Here is a 12,069-nt window from a genome sequence, read left to right on the forward strand (position 1 = left end):
TTGGTTCAAAGTGTACAGGAATGACTTTGACATAAAGGAGCGGGTTTAAATAAAGAACCACACTGAACAGGACTTCACAGTGCTCAACCATGTCATTATATTGAACATTTGGTGCATTCAATCAGGAAAGAAATCAAGGGATAGCACCCATATTCTACTGAGGTAATGGGTCACAGGCTGACATCAAAGGCAGGTGGAGGGAGTGGCATACCCTTTACTTCTGATGCAATCCTTTTTATTTTACAATCTTTTGCACATATATTTTAGTAGTAAACAAAACAGTTGGTTATGAATAACTGTATATGTTATTCATAACCAACAACTGTATATGTTATTCATAACCAACAAAGGCTTCCAACATCTGTATTTCCATATTCTAGGAACAAGTCCTTCAAAATAAATAGCAACATACCTTGTTTGTAACTGTTCTCCAGAATAATAAGTGTTTTCTGGTCCCATTGACAGAATAAAATAAAATAAATACATTTTACGACGATGGCAATGCTATGGTTAAGTTTTGATTAGGTTTATTGACAAAAAGGACTTGGTTAGAGTTAGGGAAAGTGCGTTAGAGTACTGTAAATGAGTACTGTGGAGTCAGAAAGCTGAAAACAAAGCATGCTTTTGTAACATTTTCATGAAATTTTGCAGATACATACAAATACGGACACAGGACGGCAACAATATCTTTTTTTTTTTGATTTGTGGTTTTCTCTAAAACTGAGGAAGAATTCTGTGCCAAGTTAATCCTAACTGACATATGCACTGGTAAACAAAAATGTGAGAGATTAGGCAATGTAGTTGCAACACAATAGGCTTCCTAACACTAGCTGAGTCAGAATACACAAGTGCATAGTGTTGCCTGACAAATAGACTGACTTCCAGTCCAGATGAATACATTCATGGCTGTGGGGTAAATAACTTACATAAAAAATGACTTGTACAAATGTTCTCCACCTCATTATTCAGGTTTTGTGGCAGATTCATATAGCCACCTCTGCATATGTCTTTCCTTCTCTGTTTGAGTGGGTGGAAAACATCTTTTTTAGACAGCTCTTTAAATCACTACCAGTGTGGCAACTCTGTCACTTAGATGATGTTTCCATGCAACAAATTTGTGACAGCAAATACCTTTTTTGAAGAAGCTTAATGCTGCACGGGTAATGTTTTCTGTTCACAGAATAAGGAAATCTTGTTAATTAATACATTTGGAACATTCCCTGAATGTATCTATACATATCTATAAATGTTTGCTGGCATATTTCATTTGTTTTCAGACAGAATATCCAATCTGGAAATTCAATATCTTCTTGTAGCAACTACAGCATTAGTACATATTTTATGGTTTTATTCAGGTACTTGGATAAAGCTGGGGAAGAGTATGGTTTCACATTTTGGATCAGATTCCGGCTCCTTGGGAGGGTGGCCTTAAAGCAACATTTTGTTTTTCTTCATTGTTTTTCTTTGGATTTTTTTAATACCATAAATCATGCCGAGTTGAGCCCCATATTAAAACAGAGCCCTGAAAATTAGCATAATAAATTCCCTTTAACCTTAGTGCTTTTGTCATTATGTTTGTCACCACAACGCAAGTGAGGAATCAAAGTATATGAGAGTAATTTCTCAGACAGGGTTGAATAAGGGAATGAGGAGATTGCCAAACTGAACACGTTTTAAATTCTACTTTTAGAAAGTGCAATTGCAGAATTATATATAGTATGTTGTAGTTGCTGTGTTAGAATAGTGTGTGTGTGTGTGTGTGTGTGTGTGTGTGTGTGTGTGTGTGTGTGTGTGTGTGTGTGTGTGTGTGTGTGTCTGTGTTCCTATTGGAGCCATGTATGATTAGCCAAGATGAGCTATGTCAAGTAAATTTTGAACTCTTTGTCAGCTCAGTTTTGTGCCTCTAAAATCATCCTTTTCACAACACACTTCATCTAACTTTCACTTAGACTATCTCGGTTCTCTGCCTATTTTCTTCATTTATTTTCATCAATTCAATCACATTTTTTTTTTACATTATTACACAAGTAGTTGATATTTTTCAGCTCTTAAAACACGATGTCACAACATCTCTGATGACTTGTTTAATTGTTTTTATTAAATCTTTAATTCATAATACTTTTGCACCCCCTTTATCTTTGGAAAATGAATAAACTCATAAAAACCTTAATCTAGACCAGCTATTTTAATTGCTTTTGAATTAAATAAGGGGATCATATTAGTATGCAGCACCACATGAGTTACAACAATGATGCAGTAATAGAAAACCCACTCCATTTCATTCTTCTAATTAAACTTTTAATCATGCCTTTTTCCTTTCCCACTTTTTTTTCACTCCAACCCTCAGCACTTTATCTACCTTGAGGCATATATGTGACTGCTAAACTTTGTTAGAAAATATACACAAGAAAATAATTACAAACCTGCAACCAAACATTTCTCACTGCTTAGTGAGTGATTTGCTTTGGTGGGATTAGCTTTGGAGTGGTCTGAGACATCATTCTGGTACAAATTTAACAGGCTAAATGGCCATTTTTAATACACAAGTGAATTTACTTGTGGTCAAATTTCTCCTGGAAACACTTTAAACCATCTTTCCAAAATACCAGAATTTTAAAAAGGGAATGTTATTTTTCTCTCTTTCTCACCCCTGTGGCCTGTTCTTTGTGAGCTAGTGGGGCTGTGAGCCACAGATAACACAATGCGGATATGACACTCCCTGGATATTCCCTCTGCTTTCACTTAGATTTAGATTAGACTGCTGTAGTGGAATCTGACATCAAGGGAACTACCTATCAAAGCCTAAACTCAGTCCTCTTCTCTCCCACAGTTTTGCTTTGCAAAATGTTTGGCAAATTAACCAATACCTTATGCTTCCTCCCTTTTCTTTCTTTTATTTTTTTCCTCTTTCCAGCAATCATCAGAATTAAAGATGGCACTGGAACGATTTTTTTTCACATTAGATTTCATGCATGACTTTGCATAGCTTTGATCTATCACACATGAAACTTTCCATTGCTTAAACTTAATATGATTGTGGAAGTTTCAGTTTTACATTTAGGCATGTTTAGTGCATATGTGATAAACTATATACACAGTTTTATTGCCAGCCAACTACAGTGCACGAGGGCATCAGGATGTGTTATTTAACAGGCATATTTGCCGACATGCAAGAGGAGCTCATTGATCCTCGTCAGAACGAATGAATTATCTCTTTCTCTCTTCTTCTCTTTTACTTTGCACACACGGATGTCCCTGAATATGATATAATTGGCCTATTTTGTTTTACAGTTTATCAAGTGAGCCAAAGACAAATTCAAAAGACAAAATGTTAACCCACGCTTAAATTTTTAATCAATGTGATTCATTGGGACATAGTTTTTTTGTTTTTGTTTGTTTGTTTTTAAAAACTCCAGCTTATGTATTTTCTCAAGTTCAGTCTGAATGAAAGCTCCACAATATGTAGCTTTATTTTAGTAGGGAATTTAAATGCTCTTACTGTAAGTTCTCCCACATTAATGTATTGTATCTGTTTGTCCTCTCTACAGACTAAAGCTTAGAAAACCCAGTGATGTTGCTTTGGCTGGATTCTCAATTTCTCCACTGGGAAATAAAATAAAAATAACCCATTAAAGGCTGACAATTAAATGAAAGAGGTAACTAGTATATGGCAGTTAAACTGTTGGGGATTTCATTGTTTACTTTTATTATATGGTTCAGCTGGTAGTGGCCATTTTAACATCCTCATCTACTGCCATCTGCTAATATTTATCATTAAAGGCCTTATTTGAATTGGTGTGATTTTTTATTTATTTTTTAATCGCAGGACAGTAGGGGCTTTCATTATATTATACAAGAGATTGTGATACTCTTTATGTAATTTCATATACAACACAAATAGACAAAACACACACAGGGGGTTGAAAATAGCAAATTAGTTGCGTATCCTAACTTGGCCAAAGAAAGGTAAAAGGCCTGGAAACCTTCACAAGCCATTACATTACAAGGACTCAATCACCTTCAATATGGCTGTCATAAATTAGCAGCAAAACAAAAGCAAACTAATTTGCTTTTCTCAACCCTCAACACATGCTTTCTTTCTTTTCTCTTTATTTCTCCAGTTTCCTCAAGAGCCTATCTCGGAAAAGCCATGAGCCTATCTTGGAAGATTTATGAATATGTTAGAATAGCCTGAGCCAACAGTTTTCAAAGTGGTGAAGTGAAAATAAATTAAACTGGCCCTGTAGGCAAGTCGTGCAGAGAGTGATGAATTAGATACTCATTGCTCTGTCGGTCAATGCCTGTCCCTCTTTTCAAGTGAAAATGCTGCAAACATTATAATGGAGGCAAACAAACATACAAATCAATTAAGTCGTTTTTGATGACAGACTTGTTGAACATTTGATTTAGGAGACTAAAGCATATCAGTAAAAACAATGTCCTTGCTTACCAGAGAATAGTTTACTGAAGAAAAAAAAAAGCAAGATATGCAGAGCAAATGTTGGATGAGCACAACAATAAACACACAAAGGCATTTTAATTGTCAGTCTTTTAGCTCTCTATAGTTTGCTCTTTTAACTGTTCATATTTTTCTTTCTGAAACCAGTAATGTGATGGTACCACTTGCACAGTTTAAGTTATTGTACAGGGTTAGTTGGGTTTTATTTCATGGGTAATCACAGTAGTGGTCTAAAGTATTGAACCACCTTCTGGATAAGCCCATGGATTGCACTGAGGCAACTGTTTCCTTTATGAAATAAAACGAGAGAAGAAAAAAAAACTGCGTTCCAGAGAACTGATAACACTGGATCATTTTCAAGATGGATGGGTGCACACGTTTTTTTCACTTTTCTCTAACATGCTGAAACCCCAGTACCTGATGAAATCTTTCCATGTTGACCTGGAGGTCAGCTTTCAATTGGAAGTGGTCAATCAAGACTGAGTTTCAATTTGGGCCAGCATGACCATAAATCTCCTTTTTCTCCCAGTAACTCTTGCCAGCTGCAGACTGCCATTTCTACAAGTGCCATGGTTTTCCACTCAGTCTTTTTTCTCTCTCTGACAGAGTCGTTTCATCAATTGATTGAGGGTTTCTTATGACTTTATTCTGCTTCTATATGTAGGAAGGTCCTTGCAGTATCTATTGGTTATAGGAAGCATTTTTACAACCCCTTTGTGTTACTCTGTACTCCTAAATTGTTAGTTGTAAGTCAATGTGACTGAGTGTTATGATGCATGCATACGGTTGTTACATCATAAATGTATTAAAATGCCATAATAAGCAATAGTACTTGAATGTACAGTTTTATGAGGCCATGAAAAATATGAATAAACTGAAAAATAAATTTTTCAGACTCACAAGCTCTAAAGTGTAAGTATGATAATATGTTTAGATTTTGAGAGGTAAAATCAAGACAAATGATTTAGCTTGCATCCTTTGCGCTCAGCTTTGGGTTACAGTACAACTGTTTTTTATGAATCAGCAGATTGTTCATTTTCAGCAACATTTATAACAGATATGTTACCACAAATACAAATAGATGAACATTATTTCTGTACTTAGGGATGTTTGATATAATTTCTGTGATAAATCTGAGCTTTTGATCTGAGACGTGTACAGAGCACATCTTGACACTTTGAGGGCAGTTGTATCTTTTATAGCTGAAATGGAAATGTCAGAGCTTGTCATACGTCTCTCCTCCCCCTCTCCAGGGTTCTTGTAAAACATGTGATTTCTGCAAGAGTCTGCAAAGGGTATGCACATTTGCTCGCACATGACTCTCTGTACTTCTACTGTATGTGCGGGCGCGCATATGAATGTGTGTACTAGTACAATATCTTACCAGTTGAGGCCCTACTGATACTGCTGTGCGGGGACACACAGCGACACATGACAGAACAGCTTGAACAGTGCAACTGAAGTGCACAAGCAGCCAACAGCGACTGCATCTCTAATTACATGCTGAAGCCATATTTTGTAACACAGCTAATATTCATTGTGTTGGAGAGTATGCTCATTTCTAAGCTAAATTAAACACATATTAACATTTTAAAGGCAATATTCCTTAGACACAAATCAACTAACCGATTTCCATTCTCTTTACTGTGATCTGGTACACAGGAAAAAGGAGAAGAAAAATAATCACTAACTTACTTTTGACTCAGCTTGTGCATCTGTGTGCAGCACAACTGGCAATAACCCAGCACCATGGAGAGCTCATCTACCTCAGCAGACTGCCTACCCTCCTCAATCCAACAATTACTTAAACATACAATTTCCCTGAAGCGGAATAGCTTCCAGTCACAGCAAACATGGAGTTGATGCACATGCCCCACACTCCTACTTATTAAACCAATTTAGCCCAACTTTCATCATTCTATTCACATCAATCTAACAGTAAATGTCTGACTCCACCATGATATTGCCCCAATTCGAATTTACAACACAGTTTATCTTTATTTGTGGATGATACAACAACATTTTTGGTGAACCACAAAACATCCATCCTGCCACTATTATGTTTCATTTAAACTTTTGGAAGTTTTTTAGATTACAAGTTAAATTTGAGGAACAGTGAAACTAATACCCTTATCAGAAAAAAATGACCTAGGTTTTCTACACAGCAGGCCTTTTAAGATTGTAAGGGATCAATTCACTATGTTTATTATAATTGCTAAGAGATCAGAGCATGGGATACTTTTGTACTGGAGAAGGTAACTGGGAATGCAAGATGCAGCAGTTAAAACAGAACACTGAAACAACCTGAAGCGTTTCTATGGTTGGTCGTATTAACATCATCAAGATGGTTGCCCTCCCTCGATTTCTATATCTATTTTTAATGCATCCCTGTGTATATAATTTGGTTTATCACAATTTAAACTATTCTGCTGGGCAGCCAATCTGAAGTAGTAACCTTTCGGTGCAGTTGTCTGCTGTTATCACAAGAACAGACCCACATGGCTTCAGATTACACTAGCTACATGTGGTCGCACCTTCTTCCCTGCACTACCTAATAATCCAGGTAGGGCAAAGATACCAACCTATAACAATCCAATTAAACTTCACTCCTTAAAAGTACGGAAAAAATCCAATATTTCTTTAACTTGCCGAAGATGTTAATAGACAGCCCAAAATACTACAACCATGGCCTTCCTCCTGCCTTAGTAGATCCAGTCTTCTTTCTGGAAAGACAGAAATATAGTCACAATAAAGGATTTTGATGTTGAGGGAAACCTTAGGTCTTTCCAACAATTACAACAGACTCATGGTCAACCATCAGCACATTTCTATGGGTACTTCCAGATTAAGATTAATTATATTAGGGTTCATATACCACATTATGAACATATGCCTAAACATAACGTAATGCACAACATCCTTCGTCGTGGACCCAGCACTAACGGATTAGTCTTTTATTGATTGGGAACAAGAATTCAAAACTGAAATCTCCGAAGAAGTATGGGGGGCAATTCTTGATAATAGTCACCATCGTTCTATAAATGCCAGACATACCTTAGTACAATTCAAAGCAGTTCACCAACTCCAATAAAACTATCGTGCCAGATCCACTATTCGCTAATAACTTAATAAATATGAGGGGCAAGCCATTTCCCTCTGTACACTGTTGGCCAAACGCCTTATCTAACAACAGAAGACTTCAGAGGCTAACCCCCTATTCCAGCAGTAGTTTATGGATCTGAGAATGTACTTCATATGGACTTTGCTATATATTTACTAACAGAGATGATATCTTTCTGAAAACATGGCAACCCTTGTTTGATAAATGTACGGCTACCTGTGATAAGGCTCATGCGTGCCACCCCATACGCTTGAAAACATAAAATATAAGATTTTATTAATAATCCAATGTTTATTGAAGCACAACATGATGGCTGTCAACGCTTCTAGCATTTCACATGCCAGTGTGTTTGTTTATTCTTTTCCTTACTTTTTTCATCATTGTTATTTTTTTTCTATTTGTATGTATTGTTTTGCTGTTGTTGTTATCTCCCCTGTCCTCATTTTCTATTATTATTACTAATATTATTATGTAATTTATGTATACATCCATTCTTGAAAACAATAGACAGACCGTGGTGAAACATGCAATTTCAGCAGTTGCCTTATTCAGGAGGCAGGAGCAGCAAGCCCTGAACGCCAAGGCCATTTTTATACGCAATTTATGCTTTTACAGTGTTTACTGCTCCTGCATCCTTGCTTGCTTTCTGTGAACAATATGAATAAGTGGGTTTCTTCAAAGCTAATGCTATATTGAGATATTGTGTGAAGCACAATGTGTTCCTGTTTCACACAGATACAGTAGGGTGTATCATATATGCACATGCAGGCATTTGTATTTTGGTGTGTTGTGGGAAATGGAATTCTGCCAGTCCTCTGTTGTTTGCGGTTTCAAATATATGCACCCCCCCCCCCCCCCCCCCCCCCCCCACACACACACACACACACACAAAAAAAAAAGCCGTGCTGCACATAGGAAATAAAAGGATATTGATGATAGAAATATTGATTAATCCCTACTCACAAACCTCTTAAATAAGATCACATTACAAAATTTAGAGTCGGCAATCCTGTTTGACAACACAAGCTGCTGGCTTCCAGTGTGCAGAGAACACTTACGATAATCTACTATAATCTACTCAGCACAGACACCTCAACACATTATCCATTTGAATGCTAAGTACACCTCATTGAGAACTTTAAAAAATGCTAACATATTCTGAGAGCTGAGAATAGCTCCAGTGGAACGTGTTATCCTCTGTCAGACCCAACACACACACTGTCGGAGAAGCGCCTTATGCTAAAAAATGAAAAGTGGATAAATAGCTACTTTAGCTGCACCTTTACCTCATAGTTGTGAAAGAAGAGCCCTCATGTGAAATGGGCCAACACAGCAAATCTTAAAACTATATGCCCCTTCTGTAATATGTAGGAATAGGGAAGGTGCATTGGGCAGGCCTGGACTGAAGGGAAACAGCAGGCAATCTTCCAGTTCAGAGGTCTTTGGTTTCGTATCATGGCTGCAACGATAACCTCCAATGGTAATTTAATGCCCCCATTCAAGTAATGCACTTTATTGCACCAATGGATTAAGTAATGATTATTTAGCGAAATTGCGGCCACACAATGGTCAATTAATCTTTAATGAAACTGTAACTTATGAGGCGGAGCGTGGCATTGCAATAAGCAGGCAACTGCTTGCCAAGGCAGTTACAAGCCTCAGTTGCGGCCTGCACTCCCCATCTATCACCATGTAAAAATAGAGCACTCTAGAAAAAGACATAATGAAAAGGCAAAGTCACAGTTGCCGAGTCTTTGTTTTTAGCATTCATGGAATGTTTGAAGGCCTATATCCTGCAACGTACGTGAGGGAAATATATCAGCCTCTGATGTATGCTATGAGATTTAACTGCCATTTTGAGGTGCTATTTATTTAGAGCAAGCCAGGCATAGGGGTTGCAGGGAATTATGTGCACTGACAGAGCATGAAGTTGGAGGTTATCAATAGCTGCAAGAGAATTTCAATATGCACCTTTCATTTCAACAGCAGCTCTTTAATGATTGTAAGTGTTACTCCCCCACTCTAATATCTTGTGTTTTCCTCAACAAGCACCTGCCTCAGAGCAATATAAAGTGTAGCTCATGGTCCAATCATTTTGTGCTCTCACATGTTACTGCACTAACACAACAAAGCTGGGGAAGTCACAAAGATAAATGTTTTTACTCTGATTAGTTTCTCATTTCATTTTTGGCCTGAGGGCTCCAATTCTCTTACTCATTCCCCACTCCGCTAACAAATGTTGATGGATTTACTTTTATTGCATGACATCATTTCTACACTGGAGAGGGAGGACAAGACATCAAATTTCCAATACTTGAGTACATGCTCTTTGGGAGAATGTAGAGGAGAGCAATAAAAGGTGAAGAAACAAGAATGAGGAGAGTGATTGATGGAGTGAATGGGAGCCAAAAGATGATGGGGGACGAGTCAAGGGGCATGTGCATGAGTATGACAGGAGTAGGAGTGAGTGTAATGAAGTAAGACATAAGAGATGTATACAGAGACAGTAAGAAGTAGAGAGAGAAAGAGAGAGGCAGAAGAGGAGAGACAAAAACACTGAGTCCACAAGAGTGGAAAACAAGAGATCGCAAGACTGATAGTGCTGAGCTGAATGTCAGCATCCTGAATGGTTCCCTCTGCAATCTCCCGGCACCAACACATTGATATCAGTAAGGAAAATGCATGTGAGTGTGCATGCATGTTGATGGTCGGGTTGTCAGTATATGGTTAGAGAAAAGAGGGAAAGAGGGAGGGCTGAGGCACTCGGTGTTATTGTGCACACGGCCGCTGGCACCAGCACTGTCAGTGAGCAGCGTTGATCCGTGAACTTGCCATCTGGATTCTCCCACAAATCACATTAAAGTTTCAAGCCTAGGAATACATCAAGCTAAATGAATATTGGATCCAGGGGCCGCAGACAGGCCTGATGGAGAAAAAGCCCTGTGCAACCCAACTCTTTTGTGGTCAGACATGATCCATCTATCCCCTTACCTCCCTCCTTCTGTTCCCTTCATCACTGATGGGCAGTAGTTTTGATGAGATGTAGAAGAGAAAGGAGCCAACTAATTTCCAACAAGGACGGGATATTCAGTATAAAAATCAGGAGTATTTGCATAGTTGAGAGTATTTTTGTGCTTAATAAATACAGAGGAAAGAAATCTTCTCTGTGGTAGCCTCATATTTGAACTGAAGAACATTTTTATTAAATGTATAATTCACATTGTGATTATATACAAATATGATCTCAACTATCAGCCACAATACAGAATAGTGAATTGACAAAATAATGGATAAAGTATCCAAACACAGTAGGCTATGTTTTACCATCACCATGACAATGGATCTTGAAGTTGTCTTATGTTTCAAGGCTAAATCTAGGCAGATATTAAGACTTTCGTTTGCTTTTAAATCACCCACAGTTTTCAGTTTAGCATATGCAGCACGAGGCAATAAGGCACATTAATTTCCATATGCATAATAAGACATTTAACAACACCCTGAAATGATTCATGTGTACAATATGAAATTATATGCTTACTTTCCCTTTCATTTCAGCTACGTTACAGTATGCTGATTTGCATAAATGGATTCCTATTTTCACCTTTGGGTGAAAATAATACGTGAGTGGGAAAGAAATGCAATCATTTATCATTCAATAACATGTTATGTTCTGGTTCCTGGTTGCATATTTTCTGCTGAAGCACTGTTTGTGCTCAAGTAAACCCTATCAAGAAAATATTGCCTCGCCAAGATGCTGTTCCATACAAGAAGGAAAAAATCTATTTAGTTCTTTTCCAATCCAGTGGCTTGTAGAGCTAAGGATTTATTTTCCTGGCCTGGACTGAAGAGAAAGGCTTTACTGTTAGCTGTCCAAGCTTCAATTCTATGAGATCCCTTGGGTGAGATACGAATTGGCACAGGGTCCAAAAATTATAAATACCTTGTCAGTGGTGAGAAGGAAGAGGTACTTTCAGCTATAGCCCCTAAATTGGCCTCCAGATTACAAATTGCCATTAATGTGTAATTAGCAGATTGCTGCAAAGTTGGGTATGAAAAACACAAATGGTAATGCTTACTTTTGCTGTACACAGACAGGTAAACAAATACATAATGCACATGCACGCATGCCAGAAATTGAACACAGAGGAAAACAAATCCTGCGCCAAATAAGCCAACATTGCACGAGAAAGCAGGCATCAATCACTGTTATATGTTGCCACACCATGAGTGACCCGTCACAGAACAGACAACTCAAGTTGAACACTGGCAAGCTTTGAAGCACATCCTTTAGAAAAATAAATGAGTGCTTATAACACAAAGCAATACTGTGAGGGCAGTCAGCCATTTCACCGCCACTTTTGTGTTTACCGTATTTATGAAGAGGTATCATATGTGTAACAGATTTTGAGAGCAAAGCAGACTTTCCCATTTCTCACATAAGGATACATAATATTACCAAATATGAAGGGGAAAAAAAAATCATCTCACA

At 37.7% G+C, this 12,069-nt stretch overlaps 1 protein-coding gene across 1 annotated transcript in view; it reads left to right on the forward strand.

Moving 5' to 3' along the window:
- Positions 1–12,069, forward strand: part of brinp1 (bone morphogenetic protein/retinoic acid inducible neural-specific 1) — an 86,785-nt gene that overhangs the window by 62,791 nt on the left and 11,925 nt on the right. The gene's annotated exons all lie outside the window — the stretch shown is intronic.

The sequence above is a fragment of the Scomber scombrus genome, chromosome 15 (genome assembly GCF_963691925.1).
Source record: "Scomber scombrus chromosome 15, fScoSco1.1, whole genome shotgun sequence".
Classification (NCBI taxonomy): Eukaryota; Metazoa; Chordata; class Actinopteri; order Scombriformes; family Scombridae; genus Scomber; species Scomber scombrus.